The sequence below is a fragment of the Marmota flaviventris genome, chromosome 14 (assembly GCF_047511675.1).
Source record: "Marmota flaviventris isolate mMarFla1 chromosome 14, mMarFla1.hap1, whole genome shotgun sequence".
NCBI classification, from domain to species: domain Eukaryota; kingdom Metazoa; phylum Chordata; class Mammalia; order Rodentia; family Sciuridae; genus Marmota; species Marmota flaviventris.
In genome coordinates this window covers 66,489,541-66,509,592 of record NC_092511.1, presented here as the reverse complement: position 1 = coordinate 66,509,592, position 20,052 = coordinate 66,489,541, and the positions used below count along the sequence as shown (strand labels likewise).

Below are 20,052 nucleotides of genomic sequence, written 5' to 3'. Positions count from 1 at the left end.
ACTATTCCCACTTCCTCCTCATCTCCATACTTTTCATTTAGGCAATGCCTCTTTAATATAATTCTTAAGTGGCCAACTTATTTTTCATGAGATTTTAAAATCAGCTATCTGGATCCTAAGCATCATTGGTACTTTTAGGAATAATTTTTAAACAAAAGGTTAATTTTATTAATTTATCTTAAAAACTAAGGTTATTCTTAAGATTAATTTATGAATCGTTCAAATATTCAAGTGCTTCATTCCAAATAATTTAGTCTAAAGTGGCCTAAAAAAAGAATCATTTAATTGTTTCTATTTTCTAATTATTACCTGTAAATAAATGGAAGATTTCAAGAAAAAAAATCATACTATCAAATGATTGAAAATTAGTCATTCTCTAGGTTAAAACAAAATAGGAGAAATTGATGTAAATACTTTTGTTTAATTTGTTGTTAATCTTCCTAAGTCAGTTGATTTTGACCCCAAAACAATACTTGGCAGTGATGAGAGACATTTCTGATTGTCAGAATTATTTTTACTGGTATCCAACAAGTTAAGCAAGTAATGATACTACTTAACTTTCTGCAACATATAGGATAGTCCCTGTAACTAAAAATTATTCAGCCCCAGATGCCAAAATGTCAGTTCTGCAATATATCTATATCTGTGTGAATATCTGATACCTACAACAAATAAGCATACAATAAAAGAGACAATGAACTAGTCTCATCCTAGGGAGGGCTATGTGTATCCCATGAGCTCTTCAGAGTCACAAGAAAGCTGGTACCTAATAGCGTTTAAAAATAATGGACTTCAGTATACTAGAATGTATGTGAAGATACCATCCCTCACCAGTAAAATGGTGAATATTAATGTAATTGATTCTAACATTTATAAAATCTAAATTCCAACTTCTATATTACTCCTGGTTGGTAGGAATGTTTATATGATGAAGTGGAAAACTGAAATTAGGGATAGTTGATATGGAAAATGTCAAATTTATAGAATATATAAACTACTCACTAGTTTAACAAAGATTATTAAGAATCTATTATGTGCAAAAACTATGTTGGAATTTATGGGAGTTATATCGACATTACTGAACCCAATTATCCTAAAATTGTAGCTTTTTTTTTTTCATAGAAATATCTACTAGCAACCTTTCTATGATTTCTGCTCCCTTGTGTCCTAGGATTAAGACAAAGCCTGCTTTTTGCATAAATTGTCAATTTTAATTAGTTACCTATGGTTGCTATTCAATACTCTCCCTTGTTTTCAAACTCTCAGTAACTTTTATTTATTCTAACTGATTGACCTAAAGAATTCAGTTGAGCAGGCCCAGTGACACATCACTGTAATCCCAGAGAATCTGGAGGCTGAGGCAGGAGGATTATCAGTCCCAGGTCAGAACTTCTTAAAGAAATCCTGTCACAAAGTGAAAAAAAAAAAAATGCTGAGGATGTACTCGGTGGGCATCCCTGGGTTCCATTCTCAATATCACAATAATAGAAAAAAGAAAACTAGTCCATAACCACCATCTATACTTTCTAAAATTTCCTCTCCATGTTATTCGTAATTTTCTCAGCAACATATTGGTAACTTGTTCACATCCTGGCTGCATGCTTATCCAGTGTGAATATTCAGCAACACCCTGACTTTATTGCTCTTTCTCATCCCCATGCCATTTCTGCTGTATCTCAGCAAAATTTGAATCTACTCAGTGTGACCACTTCTTACAAAATGGCTTCTTTTCCTTCTCTCATCCCTCATGTTTACAGAAATTAGTTCTAACCTTGTTGAACCTCCATCACTCATGGCCCAGCAATCTGTTAGTCTTATATCCAGGCTCTCCTCACATTCAGAATGCACTCTGCCTTAGGTTTTCAAAATGTTCACCTTGACAGTCTGCAGGTCTAGAAAAAGCTCACAGTTCATGTCAAGCCATGCAGTAGTACCCAAGGCCACGACACTTCTCACCATTGTTCTTGGTAGTTGTGATATATATTTTTACCTTTCCCATTTTTACTCAAGAGAATTTTAGTTTCTCTTCCTGCAGAAAAAGTGGTGGTTGAATAAAACTAATCAAAATGAAGAGCTGGGAATGGTGGCACATACCAGTCATCCCAGCAACTCGAGGGGGCCAAGTCAGGAGAATCACAAGTTCAAGTCCAGTCTCAGCAACTTAGCAAGATGCTTTCTCAAAATAAAAAATAAAAATGGGGGCTGGGGTTGTAGCTCAGTGGCAGAGCGCTTGCCTACCATATGCAAAGCACTGGGTTTGTCCTTAGCACCACATAAAAATAAACAAAATGAAGGCATTCTGGAGCTGGGTATATAGCTCAGTTGGTAGAGTGTTTGCCTTTCATGCACAAGGCCCTGGGTTCAATCCCCAGCACCAGAGAAAATAAATAAATAGAGGCATTCTGTCCGTCTACAATATATATATGAGTGGGGGTTTAACTCAGTGATGATGTGCCCCTGGATTTGATCTGTATACAATAAGTAAATATATAAATTAATTAAATAAAATGATGAGATTGAATTAGCAAGACGAAATACTATTAAAGATATTTGTAAAATGTGCTGAAGTTTGATAGAGGTATACTGAGACAATTGATGAAATGCATAAAAATAAGAACTTCAGGGAGAAGCATGAATTGCCTGTGGAAGGGCTGAAGAGCATACTTCCAGTTATTGACCCTGCACTGCCACCACCAATCCTTCAGGCCAGAGCCCCTATACAACTTCTGTCTTTCAAACCACCTGCCTCTGGTTTTGGAGCCAGGCTTTAATGCTTTGATTAGTTGGCCCTTTGGGAGAGCAAGTAGGGTGATGTTTTTGATACTTACATATACTCTTCTAATATACAACCAACACTGGTTCTTCTTTTTTTTATTACATTCCTTCACTTAATCTATCATTTTACCTATTCTTGCATAGCAAAATTAGTGGATGATACAGATGCTGAATAATTCTTGTAAGTAACTTGCCATAATTCTTATAACAGACATCATTGCCTTAGCTTTTGGACTTCTTATTATATTTTCCAGAGCATATTAATTTGTTCTCCTAGGCAACAGTCCTCTTTAAAACTCTACTGGGCTTTTTTTTTTTTTTTTTTGGTCTTTGGAAGCAGTGATGGCTTCAGCTCACAGCAATGGTGAAAGGGAAGTACTGAAGTATTGTCAAGTGAACTTCCTATCACTGATGGGCCATCCATGCACTCAGGCTATGGGGCAGTGATGCTAAATGGTAGAGTAAGCCTTTTGGGGAAAATTCTAGGTGTTTCCTTCTCTCTTTTATTATAAGTATAATATTTTTACAGACTTACTGGAGGATTAAAAAGGATTTTCTCTTTTGGAAAAAAATTCAGCTGTCACAATCTCCTTCCCTTCCCATTCAATTTTCAATTTGAATTAAGCTCTCTCATTGCATATGGGCTCCTATTACTATTCTCAGGAGAAAATCCAAGAAGGATTAAATAAAGTCCATCTGGAGCTATCAGATGCTAGACTACACAGCTACACTGAAGGAATAAAGATCTTAAGGCAAAGAAAAGTCTGAGAATCTCTCCAGGCTCTAAGTGAAAGACATTGATCAGACAGGCGAAGTGAAGATAGCTGTCTACCAGGTAAAACAGTAAAGACAAAGCTAGTCAGAAATTTGACAAAAATGCATACAGAAGAAAATGCACATTTTTGACTACAGATGACAAATTATGAAATTAAACATTATTAATCACATATAAATATGCATGGATAAAAGGACTCATACATATATTTTTTTCAGGATCCTGATAAAGACAAATTAAGAACTTCAGATAGAATTAATTAACCTCCAAACACATTCTTTCCTACAAATGAAAATATTTGGGTTTCCAAGGTTAGTTTACCAAGCCTTCAGGAAATTGATAATTTCTTCATGCAAATTTCCTTTAGTAAATAGAAAAAGAAGGAAAGCTGTGAGTAATCTAGATTCATTTTTGTCCATATGGTAATATTATTGAAACTGCAATGCATTTTATTGTTAATGTGACAGGAAAACATCCTGTTAGAGTTTGACATTATTTTTTCTTTAATAATGGTGTACCTTCCAATTGAGTGACATCTTAGGTTCAATGAACTATCATAGTATTTAAACTAATATAATATTGAAACCTGTATTCATTTCCTGTTGTTCCTTTAACAAATTACTACAAACTTTTGAAGCTTAAAGTAACAGAAATTTATTATCTTAAAGTTCCACAAGTCAGAATTCCAAAATAGGTCTCAGCAGACTAAAATCAAAACATCAGTAGGGCTGCTTCTATTCTTGGAGACTCCGGGGGACAATTCTTTTTCTTGCCTTCTACATCATTTAAGGGATGCCCACATTTCTTAGCTCATGGCTGCCTTCCATTCTCAAAATCTGCAACATCTGGTTGAATTTTTCTCATATTACATCACTCTAACACAATTCCTCCTGTCTCCCTCTTTCATCTTTCCAAGATCCTTTTGAGTACATAGTCCATCTGGATAATTCAGAATAATCATCCCATCCTAAAGTCAACTGATTAGCAACTTCTATTCCACCTGCAACATCAATTATTTCTTGCTGTGTAACACTATACACACACATACACACATAGACACACACACACACATATATATTTATATACCTTGGAAATTATAACATGAACATCTTTGAGTAGAACCATTATTCTGCCTATCATAAGCTGGATAAGGCTAGAATAAGAAAGTATTGACTTAAACTGCATGAATGTATATGAAAAAATAGTAAATGTAATCTTAAATCAATTATGGAACTGCATAATATGTATAACATAGCTCATAAATGAATGAAAGTGTGTATATCTTAACTAGGAAGTTATTTTGAAAATAGAAGCGTGGTTCAAATAGTAAAGTTTATTAGTATAACCGCCACATCATTAATAGATCAACAGAACACATAGAGATTTAAATCAATGCAAGCCAGGTGCAGTGACACATGCCTATAATCCCAGTGACTTGGGAGGCTGAGGCAGGAGGATCACAAATGAGACCCTCTCTCAAAATAAAAATTAAAAGTAACTCGGGATATAGCTCAGTGGTAGAGTATCCCTGGGTTCAATCCCTAGTATCTCTCTCTCTCTCTCTCATACACACACACACACACACACACACACACACAAATAATAATAATAATAAAGTAAAAACAGATGTAAGAATATGTGCCATAACATGTAACACTAATTCACAATTTTAAAAGTATTCCTGCTAATTAGATGAGAATACAGTTTTCTCATGACAATTACTATAGCATGCATCCTACTTTTAAATATGATATCATAAATGTTACCATTTTTTACTTTATTTTTTAACATTTTAAATTTATTGTAAATTGCTACATACATACATGAAACATGTACATATTAATGGGGAACCATGTGAAGTTTTGACACATGTATACATTTCCTAAATAAAAATGTGCATTTCAACTATTGAAATGTGTTATTTGGGTAGGTCTCTTTCTTTTATTCTCTAAATTAGATAAAAAGCTGGCAACAAGAAAATTCTTAATGTGGTGGAATTAATTTTTAATAGAATGTGTTAGGTTAATATAAAAATTGACAACCAGACTGCATGCCTGCTCTCAATTAGTTGTCCTACAGGGAACTAAAGATTCTAGCAATACATTTGAGGTAGAAAAATTGAAGAAGAGATATAGGAAGTGCAATTTTCAAAACATTTCTGAAGCGCATGAAAGAATATTGAAACAGATGAAATATTATGCTATAATCATAGATATGAAATATTTAGTAATATATATTTTTCAATGAATTCAATGTAGATTTTTTTAAATGGTCAAAATAAAACAATAATTTAATGAAACTAATACTAATACTCATGTGAAAGATGAGGTCCTCTATAAGTTAAAATATTTTAAAGAAAGGGACTGAATTAGAACAAGATATATGCTTTTATATTTATGTCAAAATGGATTCTACTATCATGTATAACTAAAAAGAACCAATAAAAACTTTCAAAAAAGAAGGATACATTTGGGAATGTATACCTTATCAGTACTGAGACTGGCATAAATAGGATATATTTAGAAAGATGAATGAGAAGGGATTTATTAGAGAAATCAGCTCACTCAATTGTGGAGGCCAAGAAATCCTACGATAGGCCATCCACCAGCTGGAGAACCAGGAAAGCCAGAAGCATGGCTCAATCCAAATCCACAGACCTCAAATCCAGGGAAGCCAACTATGCAAATCTCAGTTCCAGGCCAAAGGCCAGAGAGCACAGTAGCCACTGGTGTGAATTCTGGAGCCCCAGAGCTGAAAAACCTGGTGTTCTCATGTTAAGAGCAAGTGGAGAAGGGGATCACAACTTCAGGAAAGAGAGCAAGGATTAATTATTCCTCCATGATTGTGTCCCATCTAGGCCCTATTCCATTGGATTGAGCTTACCCATATTGAGGGCAGATCTTCCACACTCATCTCACAGTCCCAGAAGTGAATTTCCTCAGGAACACCCCACCCTATAAACACACCTGTGGACAGCCCAGTCATTTTAATCAAATGCCAACCACCCAGATTTCATATATATATATAAAAAAAAACATTAAAAAAATGACTGGGGACATGGCTCAATGGTGAAGCACCCAGCAATCCCTGGTACTGCCCCCCCACAAGATACAAAAAAGTCAAACAATAGATATTTAATTTAGTAAACTACATTTATGTCTTATTCTGATATACCATTTAAAATTAAAAGTTAGAAGAACAGTTTTAAAACTTAAAATATAAGTCATAATATATTGTTTCATGAAAATATCATTACCTAAAATATTACTGTACGATCTCATTAGTGAAGTATAAAATATGTGTTTATCTGTAGCTATGTGTTCATTCATCAGGATAGCTATGCATATAAATTGACTGAAGATAGGCAAACCAGACATATATTCCTGTTTTCATTGCATAGAGTGGGATTAAGTTTCTCTGTGGGATTTTTATTTTTAATATTTGTTTTGTAAGTGTTCTTTGAGATTTATTATTTCTCTTAATTAATGAAAATTTTATTATTTTGATGAAATATTGAGTGCATAGAAAATGCTTAAACTTTAAATTAAAGTTTTAAAAATACTTATAAAAAAGTCAGGCACAGTGATCCATGCCTGTAATACCAGCAACTTGGGAGGCTGAGACATGAGGATCACAAGTTTGAGGCCAGCCTCAACAATTCAGCAAGGCCCTAATTAACTTAATGAGAGACCTTGTCTCAAAATAAGAAAATAAAAAAGGGCTGAGGATGTAGCTTAATGGTGAACTGCCCCTGGGTTCAATCCCCAGTACAGGAAACAAACAAACAAACAAACAAAAAAAAAAAACCAAACTTATTTTGGAAAACAATGTAGGGCTTATCATTTAAAGTTTCTATAAACAAAATTATAATAAATGTACATGTTTGAGTTTATACTCTGATAACTTATTTTCTTTATGATAATTTTGCTTACCCATTTTTTCTTATTTCTGTTATTTCAATGAATAAATATCACAACAACTTTGCTAAAGAATACCTGTTGACCGCCTGACTAGATGGGCAGGATACATTCATTTTCAGTGGGTTCTTTGCTCCAGTGATATCTAACACGGTCAGATTCTGAGTGAGGATGCAAAATTCAAGTACAAAAAGCATGCACGTGCATGCACGTGCATGCGCGCGCACACACACACACACACACACACACATACCTCAACCAAATTAGAAATGTCTAGTAAATACCAGCATGTAATTATGAACTTTTGGTTTTAAGACCCTGGAGGAGAACAAACAGTGACAAACAGAACTGGCCTCATGAGTCCTTTTTATACTTGCAGCCACGAATAGCTGAAATCTGCATCACATTCACCATGCAGCATCTGAGGGTACACTTTTCAACATTTTATTGCTGCTAAATTTCCCTATGTGTAAAATATCAAATTAAAAGCAATATAAAAATGCATGTGGTTCTTTTGGGTATAATAAAATGAACTCATGAAGCTGAGCCTTATTTCTCTGCTTTGTGAACTTTGGCCCACTTTGTTTAATGATAGCTTGAGCTTGGCCAGAAGAGTTTATCAGGACTTCCAGAAAAATCTCTTTCTCTTTTACTTTGTGGCAGAATGTCATATGGGTTGCAATTAGATGAGTAATTAAACTCACCTAATAGCAAACTTGGTAGCCATCCAAGCCGTTGGCCTCATATGCCATGAAACTTTCCTCATCATAGGAAGTAAAATATTTTCCAACCCAAATTTTGCTCCATGGAATGACCATGTTTAGAGAAAGAGTTTTAACTAACTGGGAAAAGAAAAAAAGAAAAAAGAAAAAAAATTCTCAGAAATACTTAGCTTCCAATTTGCAATGAAAACCTTAAAGAATACAAATCCCTGAAAATATGCAGCCACATTGCTTATCACCACCATACAGGCAGGGGTCTGTAGTTCTCAGCCTCAAAGACTATTGCTCTGTTTTCCGCCACCAGCTTTAGGAGATCCATACATCATACTCTTTTGCATCTGCCAGGTTTTCTGTTGAGTATTGTGGCTCCCTCTGAAACCACAGGTTGATTACCTCCTTGTGCTGAAGGTTTAGTAGTTCAAAGCTTTCTTATGTTCTATACCCATCAGTTTGTTTCACACAGCTGGGAGGTTAGGAAAATAGTCACAATTCCATATCATTGCATCTTTTCAAAATTCTTTCCCTGGTTTCTCTTTCAAAACAAAACAAAAGCCGGGTATGGTGGCACATGCTTGAAATCATAGCAATTTGGGAGGCTGAGGCAAGTTTGAGGCCAGCCAGCCTTAGTAATGTAGTGAGATCCTGACTCAAAATAAAACATAGAATTATGTATGGGGAGATACAGCCCCAGCTTATTTTCTTTTTAAATTCTATCTCAGTGGTAGATGGACCCTAGGTTCTAACAACAATTGTACAAAACTCAAAAATACCCTGTTTCTTCCCACCTTAAAATTTCTGTATTATAGCTAATTTTTCCTTGCCGTATTTCATCATGAAGCTGACATGGCATTTCTCACTGTTAAAAAACAAAACAAAACAAAACAAATGCATAGGAACAGAGAGGAGAGGATAGTCTGGGGTCATGGACAACTGAAAAACATCTCACATTTTAAATTAAATTAATACTTATTTCAATATTGATTAATATCAACTTAATGCTATGCTACCTGTAATACCATTCCTATCAGAAATATGAAAAAGTGAGACAAATTAAATAAATTGTTCAAGGTGACAAATATAAAAGCTGGAACTTGAAACTTCCTTTTTAATTATGATTTGGTACAACAGGCATTAAGTGGCATGATGGAGGTTAGGCATCAAAAACCTTTTTCAAGAATACCTGGCACATAGTCAAGCTGAAATTTATAGCTCACCCTGTGTTATGCTCGAATTCGGGACCCCCGAGGACTACCAGAGACCCAAGATCGATGTAAGCAGCAAAGAGGTGTTTATTGCGAGCTAGCTCGGTCCTCCGCACGCACACACAGCAACTGGTGACGCTGAGAGGCCCCGAGCCCAGGGTTTGCAGCATTTTTATACATGTTTTGGAGAGGGCAGGGACTTCACATACATCATAGCATCCCTTAGCAAATCATCACACACCACGGGAAAATCAAATAACAACTCTAAAACATGATTAGCACATTCACTGGCGGGAACAAGTTGGGTAGGGGTGATTGGTCAGTGTAAAAGGGGTATTCGTTTGAACTGATTGGTTTAAGCCAAGAGGGGTGTACGTGCTGAACTACATGGTTTCCCAACAGGTTATCAACTACCATAAACTACTGGGAGGGTCATCTGGCATCCCAGGTATTTCCCTGTCTCATGCTGATTGGTGGCTGCTAGGGGGTTGCTATGGATCTCCACCTAGCCTGACTGAGTCAGGGACACCTGGCTCAGCAGATCTCTCCTGTTATTTGTAGATAAACAACTTAGCAGGGTGGGAATGTGCCTAGGAGTGCTCTGTGGGTTTTTCCAAGGACAAAGGTCATGTCCCTTCCTTGGACAGGCTTTGCTCTGAGGTAGAGGCTGGTTTTTCACCTGGTAGCTCACAATCTTCTATGCAGGGATACCAGATGCCATCTCAGCCCAGGTCTGCCACACCTCACCCTATCTCAGATGCACAAAGGCTTTTGAAGGCCCACCCTCCAAAAATGTTGTAAGAGCAGAACTGTGGGTGCCCCCCCCCTCCTGTAGCACCACCCACAGTGCCTCCAGCCTTTCCTGGCCCCATCTCTGCTAGGTGTTCCTGGTTCAGGAAATATAGGGTTTCCTCTTGCTAACCCTTTGTTTTTCAGTTTCTTCAACACAGTCAATTTTTCTTTCATTCTTTCTTCTTGGGAGGAATGACTTTTGACTTCATCTCCAGGCACATAGAAAACTCAATAATTGCTTGATGAGTGTTAGCAGTGATTGCTGTTATTATGTGATTGTTAGTATTATTAGAATGAACTTGTCAACTGGATTTTTTTAACCTCTGGGTTATTTTTGCCATTCTAAGCTATGTTCATAAATCTTTGCTTTACCAAAAAAGTTTTTCTTCTTTCTCTTACTGGAGAAAACTCCCAAACCACCTTTAAAACCTAGCTGAAATTTTACTTCCTCTGTGACTTCCCAAAATGATTCTAAGATTACCATTTTTCTGTATGGCTCTGTGGTCTCACATGGTAATATATCAGAATTGTGTATGTAAACACAAGAGTCCTTTACTAATTTGTGCCTCCTATTGGAGGTAAATGGGCTTCCCTTTGGCATTAGAAATACGAAGACTGTCTCTAACCAGTACAGGGGAAACTTTTTCCTTTACTGCATTTGTCATTTTGTTTGACTTTTTATTGATCTGGAGTTTTTTTTTCTGCACGGTATACAGTAAATGTATTGAAGACATATTTTATTAATGTCAGTGTGAACCTTCTTCTAATGTTTGGAATTGACCTAAAAATCAATCCATGTCTCTAAAACAAGACTTTGTAGTTACTTTAAGGATGGCTTTAAAATTATTTTTAGTGATACTTCAGAATAAATATATTTTCTCCCCAAATACAAAAGCCACATCACTTGCTCTAGCACAGCCTCATCCTCGTGAAAATATAATTACCCATGTGATAATAAATACCAAATGTTTAGCTTTGGGCATATGTTTTGTTCCTTGCCAAGGCTCTGGTATAGTATTTGTTAAATTGATTTTGCTCAATTCTACTTATAATCCTAATCTTATCTGAAATATATTCTACCTTGTTGACAGAACAAATAATTATGTCTAACTGATAGAAATCAGGTTGGAAAGTATTTTTTTAACATTATTGTGAATAAACATTCAGAGCTACAAAGGAAGAAATAAGAAAATAAAATTCATTGAATTAAATACTGAGTATCAGAAATTATGTTCAAGATAAAATAGCCAACCAGACAGACAGAGAGGCTTTGATATCTCAAATACTATGATTTAGCATTGCCATAGAAACATGATTTTTTGAAATGCTAGAGGAAATCTTGTTGAATTTTCCAAAGACCAAAGTGCAATATTCCCTCTATTTTCATGGTAATCACCTTTTTGAGAATTTAAAGTGTATTAAAATAATGCAAAATTATTAATTGTATGTACAATGAAATTACAGTCCCAATGTGAATGGTTAAAGGGCAGCCCTTCCTTCCAGATACAGCTCTCAGCCAGGCCCGTGGCTTGGCCAGCCTTTGGCCTCTTTGGCCCCCTTACCAGGCACACTTAAGCCATGTGCACGTACTTTCAGAGGCCCTGGTTTAAGCTTGTGGTAGCTGTAACAGATTTTTATTTTTTACTTCAGACATTACAACGTCTTGCCACAGGCTTGAAAATTTTTCATTATTTCTTGCCATCGGCTAGAAAATTCTTCATTACATGGGAGAGTTTTGCCTTTTGTAGGACAACTAGCATCACAGGCTCTGTACATTCAATTTCAGTAGCTCCTCCCATCATAACCCACTAAAAATGATACACAGGTCTCTATAAAACACACTTCACCAATTGATAACACATCCAGGGAGAACTACTTTAATCTCACTCCAGGGGGTTGGTTGTCAGGAAGGCCTTTAAACAGGAGAACAGCCATGTCATCAGGTACCTTGAACTTTATCAAGAACTCTGCCTTGCCTCCACTGTGGCCTCAAAACATCCCAGGCAATTAGCAGAAGAGATTTTGCTATTCCCAATTTAAAGACTAGGAAGATAAAGTGACTTATCTTAAGTCATGTGACTTGGGAGTTGCATAGCCATGATACGATCCCTATTATTTTGAAGAAAGATTCAGGTCTTATTCTGTTTCCTTATCAGGTACTTTCTTTTTAGCATAAACTACTCAGATTTGATGATTAGGGATTTCAGGGTCTGGTTCACCACATAGTCCACTAGGAAAGATCTATTTTGACTCGTGCTGTTCTCTAATTTCCAATCTTGTTTGTAGGTGTTTTAATCTGATCAACCCAGCTTGCTCCTTTAGAACCCGATATCCCCAATTATTAACAACCTGAAGTCATTAATGCAGTGAACTGATGCAGGGGAAAACTGTTCTTCTATTTGGATTTCTAGAAAAATGCGGCTGTGGCTGTGATTTCACATTTGGCTGATAGAAAGTTAGACTGCTGCTGATTTGATCCAGTTAGAGTAAGATTTATGAGCCCATCCTTATTTTAATTTCACAGTCCTCTTATGCCAAATTTTTCCTGAAAAAAAATGTTTTCTTTTCCATATTTGGATTGGTATATTGCTTACTCACTACCCTGGGTAAATTAATTAATGTGATTATTTTTCATTCTTTCAGTTTATTGTTGCTGCTCTTTTAAATTTCACTCCTCCTAAGCAGCCATTATTCTGGGTGATGAGAATACATATTACTAAGACATTGTTCTGGCCCACCAGGAAAGTATGGTCTTGAGAAGACAAAGGTGTAAACTGAAATAGCTAAGCAGTAACAGGGATAAGCACACAGCAAGCACATGACCTACTTTGTGAAATTTAGGAAAGAATTTTCAGAGGGAATCACAACTACCTTGACATGATAACAGTGAATTGGCTTTATCCTGATGAAGTTTCATAATGAAGGCTTTTGTGAAAAGAAGAGAATTATTTGAAAAAGTATAGATTGTTCATTTGATGGATTCCAATAATTTAGTAAAACTAAAGAAGAAAAAAGTGAGAAGTAAGGCTTGGAGAATAAATAGGACTCACATCATCACTGGGTTCTATCTCGTATATTAGACAATTTGGGGCTTCCACCTTAAACCAGAACGAAATGAATGTGAATTTCAGATTTTTTTTTTCATAAAAGTCAATCTGACTGAATAGAGGAGATTATAATGCAGAAGTTTGAGGTGGAAGAACAACTCCAAAGGCTAGTAAAATAATGCAAACAAGAGAAGATATGGCCTGATAGGGAAAGCTGTTAGTAAGCTTTTTGTCACTGTGACCAAAATATCTGACAAGAACAACTTAAAGGGGAAACAGTTTATTTGGCAATCATGGTTTCAGAGGTCTCAGTCCAAGTTTGGCCAACTCTGTTACTCTGGGCCTGAGGTAAGGTCAGAGTGTCATGGCAGAAGGGCAAGGTGGAGAAAAGCTGTTCAGCTCAAGGCAGCTGGGAAGCAAAGAGAGGGAGTGAGGAACCAGAGGAACAAGATTTAATTCCCGAGGATACAACCCCAGTGATCTACTTGTTCCAGCCACACCCCATCTACTTATAGTTACCACCTACTAGTCCATTCAAATGATTGATCCATCAAATGGATCTATCCATTGGATTAATTGATTCTTCCACTGATGCAGTTATAGCTTTCATAATCCGATCTTTTAACCTCTGAACATTGCCTACTGCATAAAGGGGGCATTTTTAGATACAAACCATAATCAAGGGTCTTGGGCAGTAGGAAGACCAGAGAATCAAGGAGATTTAGTATTTGATTTGAAGGCTACTCTTTGAGTAGAGAAAAGGCAGACAGGGAGAAAACAGATTTATTGATTTATTTATTTTTGTGGTTGACTTAGATTGAAAGGAATGGCATTCTCTAAGGTAAGAAACCAAGGGAAAATTGGGAAGATCGGTGTTGACTTTAGTTTTGATTATATAAATTGAATTTCAGTTGGGGAGTGTCCTGTCAGCCTTTGCATATAGTGATGTGGAGTCCAAGGGAAACTTCCTAGCTACAGATGTAATTTTGAGTCATCAGAATTTAAGAATATACCTCTCAGTTTGCAATCTCAGAGTTTATAAGCATGGCATTTGATCCCAAGTGGCCTAGATTCATATCTTGAGTCTTCCTTTTCAATTCTAATGGCCTTGGTCATAATAATGAACTTTTATGTGCCTCAGTTTCCTCATCTATAAAATGTGTAGCATCATATTATCTACTGTGAGAGTTCTCTTGAGTTATTAGGAACATACCATTCAATAGTACTTCACCTGCAGTAATGTTTATAAATATTAGTTGTTTGTAAGAAACTTTCTGTTGCTGTAACTATTGTAATTTATGGTTATATCTCTAGTGTCTGGCATATAATAAGGCCTTGGTGATTGTTTTAAAAAATCAATAAGCTTATTTTCTATTAAGAGCCCTTATTCTGCTAGGATATCAGAAATATGCTCCAACAGTCATTCCTCCAATTTCCCTGGGGCTATACCTGAATCCCTTGATGAGTAAACAAAGATGGGTAGAAAATGATGAGAGCAACTAGCTCTCAAGATTATGTGCATGGAGGAATGTATTAGCTGGTCTTTCCTTCCAGCTGACTTTTGTTCCATCTGGATTCCCATGGTAATATTTAGTTTTTGGATTGGGCATCTCACTGATAGAGCACTTGTGTAGCATGCATGAGCTCTGAAGTTGACCCCCAACACTGGAAAAAAATGCATTCATATCTATTCTCATTTACATTCACTCATTCATTTATTATACAGTAGATACTAACCGAACTTCTATGTGCCTAACATTTTATGAACTTGGTAAATAACATAAACAAAGGTCTATGTTAACATGCCGTCTTCTATTCCTATGGTCACTTTAACCTCAGAATCTCCATCTGCTACTTTAATGCATTTTGGGGTGGTATGGAGCATATGAGGCAGCTCTGCAACATTCTGGCACTGAGTAACCTTTGAGAGATTGTCCATGGACTGTCTGACTAGAGGGATCACGCAGGCATGTTCTCAGTCTGCATCATGCCATTCTGTGGTCTCCTGCAGGATCTTTCTGTCCTCTCACTTGCAGGCATCCCTAAGATCTACCTCTCCTTATCTCCCGCACCCCATCCCCTGCCCCTGGCTTGCCAGGACTTATTTTTTCCAGTTGCTTGAAGCACTAGTCCTGTCCACTTATTCTTTTAGACATTTCTGTATATCATGAAAATATTTTTCCCAAGCTCTTGAAACAGAAAAACCAAAGTTGTGCATGCATTTCAGCTGTCTGCCTATCTCATCTCTCATTAAGGCAGCTCACCTAGAACCACTGTTTTCATGAAAGGGCATGAGAAAAAAAAATACAGAAATATTGAGGAACTAGGGAAAGAAAAAGTAAAAACCCTCATCATTTTAGCATCAAAACATTCTGTTATGAGCATATGCATAAAAATTTGAAGCATGAAAGTAGGTAATATTACTTATTGTGTTAGAGATCCAGTTCAGGTTTACCAACTTTATAACGGAGTCAATTCAATTGGTTTTATTTTATTATTTACTATTTTAGATTTTTAGAAATCCCATGGCTGTTTGAACTGTTATCTAATTTTGAGCAATGATAAATGAAATATTAATCAATATAGATTGTTGGTTTTGTTTAGTTTGTTTTTTTAGTGTCATGAATTCAAAAACCTTGTTTTGTTGACCTTTAGCAAAAGGTATTTATATTATTTTCCAATAAATTATGTCTCAACTTCAAAAAAAATAAAGTGTTGATTTCTCCTTAAAATTTTATTTTATATATGCATTAAGTTCCAGTATTTCAGTAATACCATTTTTAGTTCTATATTTTACTTGTTATCTTTTTAAGTCCCATTTCCCTACCCCCTTTCATATGCCCCCCCCCCTTTTTTAAATGGGTTCTTGCCTCTGCTACTCTGAGATTTTCTCCTTGCTTTTTTATACTTGAGTAAGTTCACTTACCTGCCAGGTGACTCCTTAAGAGCATTTTAAATTTTGTAGCCTGTGGTTGGGTTTATATAGTCAAGTATCCTTGGAAAATTTAATTGCATGACATTTTCAATTCCCTTTATGTTCTCAGATAATTAATTAAGCATAAGCCCAGTTCTGCTTTCAGAGTCTTTGCTCTAATAAGGGCCAATTTTATTCATTACTGCCCCCCTCTCCTGGGTAATCCTATTGGTTGCTCATCTCTCCATGGTAGGTGGGCCAGATACCTAAGTCAGGCAAACCACTTTCCACTAGGATGAATTATTTTTAGTGGTTCCTCTTTTGTTCATGATCAGGGAACAAGAACAGTAGCAACCAAATATAGCTTAAAGACTGGCAGAAATTCTATCCTTTTTGGGGAGAGGAATATCCTGGGGATTGAATCTAGAGGCACTTTACCTCTGAGCTATATCCCCTGTCATTTTTATTTTTTACTTTGAGAAGAGTCTTGTTAAGTTGCTTAGGGCCTGGCTAACTTGCTAAGACTGGCCTCCAATTTGTAATCCTCCTGCCTCAGCCTCTGGGGTAGCTGGGATGGTGGGAATATGCTACCATGCCTTGCTTGACAAAAACTCTATCCTAAGAAACATTTTTTTTTAAATTTGTTTTAGTTGTAGGTGGACACAATGACCTTTGTTTTTATCTTTATGTGGTGCTGAGGATTGAACCCAGTGCTTCGTGCATGCTAGGCAAGCGCTTTACCACTGAGCCACAACCCCAGCCCCTAAGAAATGTCTTAAATACCTGGAAAAGTAGTGAAGTAGCAATGGAGACCCAGACTTATGCTTTCTTAGAAGTCGCCAGTTAATTTCATTAACTGGGCGTTAATACCACCACCCTACCACCCCATCCCTCCCACCCCCACACACAAACATACTACCACCAATTGCTTTTGCTGAAATGCAGTTACTGTGTTCTCAGTCTCTAGGTAGGCTTCTCTTTCTATGAATCTATTGCTTTCCATTTAGGAGGAAAGTAAGCTATAATGACATTTCTTGGAAGAAGATAAAGCAAATCCTGAATAAAATTTTCTTAATCCATCTCCATCCACTATTGTAGTGATTTAAGCCAGATTTTGGAATTTGTTTATCTTAGTCTTCAGGAGGATTTTGATGTTTCATTTTCTCAGAGCCCATCTTTGAAGAATGCTTACGCTGGATTCAAGACAAAGTTTTTATAAAAAGGATTTTACAAATCCTCTTTTAAATTAGGAAACTGATATCAGAAGCTTGCCCAAAGTTGTAATTGTGACCAGTTAAAGTGAAGCTGGGTCTAGAACCCAAGGGGCCCATTTCAATGAGGGTAAACTCCAGAACACCAGATAGCCACAGCTCTGGGTGTCAGAAATGCAGGTGTATAATTACACCAGCATTGCCTCGTATGTTTAGCACGTGAAATAGCTTGTGGTCTCTTGGTGGAAGTAAACTGGAGTGGTGGCTCACAGGTGCGTGGTGCTCACTCAGTGGTGGCATACACAGTCCATCTCATAAAAACTCATTCCTCACCACAATTCCTGAGGTAGATTCTATTCTTTCTATTCATAAATAAGCAAACTAAACTGCAGAGAGTGTAAACACATGTTTAAGGTCACACAGGCAAGGAATAGAACCAGGATTTAAACTCAGTGTGGTTCCAAGCAGGCCTAATCTCATCTGCTATTTCCTGTACTATCTCTTAAGAGAGCTTCATTTATGATATTAAAAAGTTACTCCGATGCTCAATTGCTTTTCACTTATTTGGGTTCTTAGGATTGAACCTGTAGGTGCTCTACCACTGAGCTACATTCCCAGTTCTTTTTATTTTTTATTTTGAGTCAGGGTCTTGCTAAATTGCTTAGAACCTCACAAAATTGCCGAGGCTGACCTTGAATTTAGGATCTCTTGCCTCAGACTCTAGAGATTCTTGGATTAGAGGTGTGCACCACCGTGCCAGAATAGTCTTTTATTTTAATAATAATTGATCATATCATTAATTTGTAGTGGTAGGACATTAGATCAAATACATAATTGCAAGGCAAGAGAAAAATGAAGGAAATAAAGAGGAGAGCTGCTCAACAGTAGCACAGATTTATTTGGGACAAACATGTGCAGGGGGGCCCAGTGGAGACTGTCTTCCCTTACAGCCTGAGGTATATATGGGAGCACGAGTCAGTGGGGGAATTTTTGTGGTTAGGCCATTGCTAGGAGCTTGTCAGGGAAGGGTCCTTTTGGTCATCACCTCTATTCTTTGAGGTGGTCACCATGCATGTCAAACCAGGTATTTTCAAGATTCTAGTCCCAGATAGCAACTTCCTTTCTTTGTATGCGGATAGAGTATTATTTGGGGTTTCTTTGCATGATGATGAAGTATTGTCTGGGGTTTAAGGTCAGGCTGATTCAAAGTGACCATGAGGTAACTCTTATTCTAAGATGAGGGATATGTTTCAAAATGACGCTGCTTGTATCAAGTTCCACCTGATAATAATAATAAAGAATCACACATCCCCAAACAAACATTCTAAAGGAAGTAACTAAGCCAGTAATGGAAAAACCCATGAAATTTATTTTAGAAAATTATTTTTAATCATCATTTTACCTTAGATTATCCATATTTTTATTTAAATTTTAGCTAAGATCACCCAATAATTCAAAAATAGTAGCTGACATCCAGTGGCACATGCATTTGTTCCCAGTGAGTTGGGAGCATGAGACAGAAGGATTGTAAGTTTGATACCAGACTGGATAACAATGAGACCCTGTCCCCCAAATAAAAAGTACTGGGATATAGCTCAGTAGTAGAGTACCCTGGATTTAATCTCTAGTACCACCAAAGAAAAAAGAAAATAGTACAAGTCAGTTCATTGTACTAACTTATTGCATTTTTTTCCCTAGAACAACAGTAAAATCTTTTCTGTCTAAATTAATCACTGTGGGTACTGTACATGAATCAACAATCAGAAAGTATTAATTTCATCTAATCTATCTAGGCACTCCATGGAAGACCAAATTATATCATCCTAGGTTCATATCAGTAAGTAGTAAGGGTTTGGAAATATTTCTTATTTTATGTTTGTGCTTTTCAAACTTAATCTGTACCAGTCCTTATCCTGGTTTTCATTTTTCATAATATAAATTGCAATTGAATAATCACATATGTGGACTCATCATGCTGAGATTTTCATACATAAATTTTTAATTTCATGATGTAAGAGGTATAATTTTTTAACATTTTTATCTAGTGTTTATTAACTACACCTGCCAGATTTTAAGACTGTTAAAAAAGCATATTTGGGAATAAGTATGATAGCTACTGAGAGAAGGTTTGATATTTCACATGAGTTTTTCACCTTATTCTAGTGACAAAGAATTTTAATTCTCATTCATTCATGTATTCAACAAATATTTAATGGGTGGCATCTGTGCCACACTCTGTATTCTATGCAATACTATGAATAAAACAATGATTCTTTACTCTTGTGAACATTTTATTCTAATGAAGAGAGACAGAAAATAAGCCATAAGCATACAAAGAAGTAAATAATAAATTTTCTAGGAGATATTAAAAGTCATCAGGAGAAGGGAAATAGGGGATGAGCACATCAGATTAGTGAACAGGTTAAACTTTAAACTGGGGTAGTACGAATTGACCTCAATGACAAGATAAAACTTTAGCAGGCTTAAGGGGCACAGTTTAGATATGGCTAATGCCTGGACTAAGAGCAATTCAAAGAGAGGAAGAAGTCTTTGTAAAAGCCACGGGGCCTGGGCATGGTTGAGAAGGAGTAAGGAGGTCAGTGTGACAGGATCCACGTGAAGGAACAGGAGAGATGAGGACAGAGGGGGACAATCGAGATGTCACACTGTTGGCTGATAATTAAAGCAGAAGAGTGA

General features: G+C 36.4%; 1 non-coding gene across 1 annotated transcript; it reads left to right on the top strand.

Annotated features, from left to right (window-relative positions):
* The first annotated feature begins 2,298 nt into the window (after window positions 1-2,298).
* On the top strand, window positions 2,299-2,380 carry Trnae-uuc (transfer RNA glutamic acid (anticodon UUC)). The gene has a single exon. It is a non-coding gene; the product is annotated as a tRNA-Glu (tRNA).
* Window positions 2,381-20,052: the final 17,672 nt, after the last annotated feature.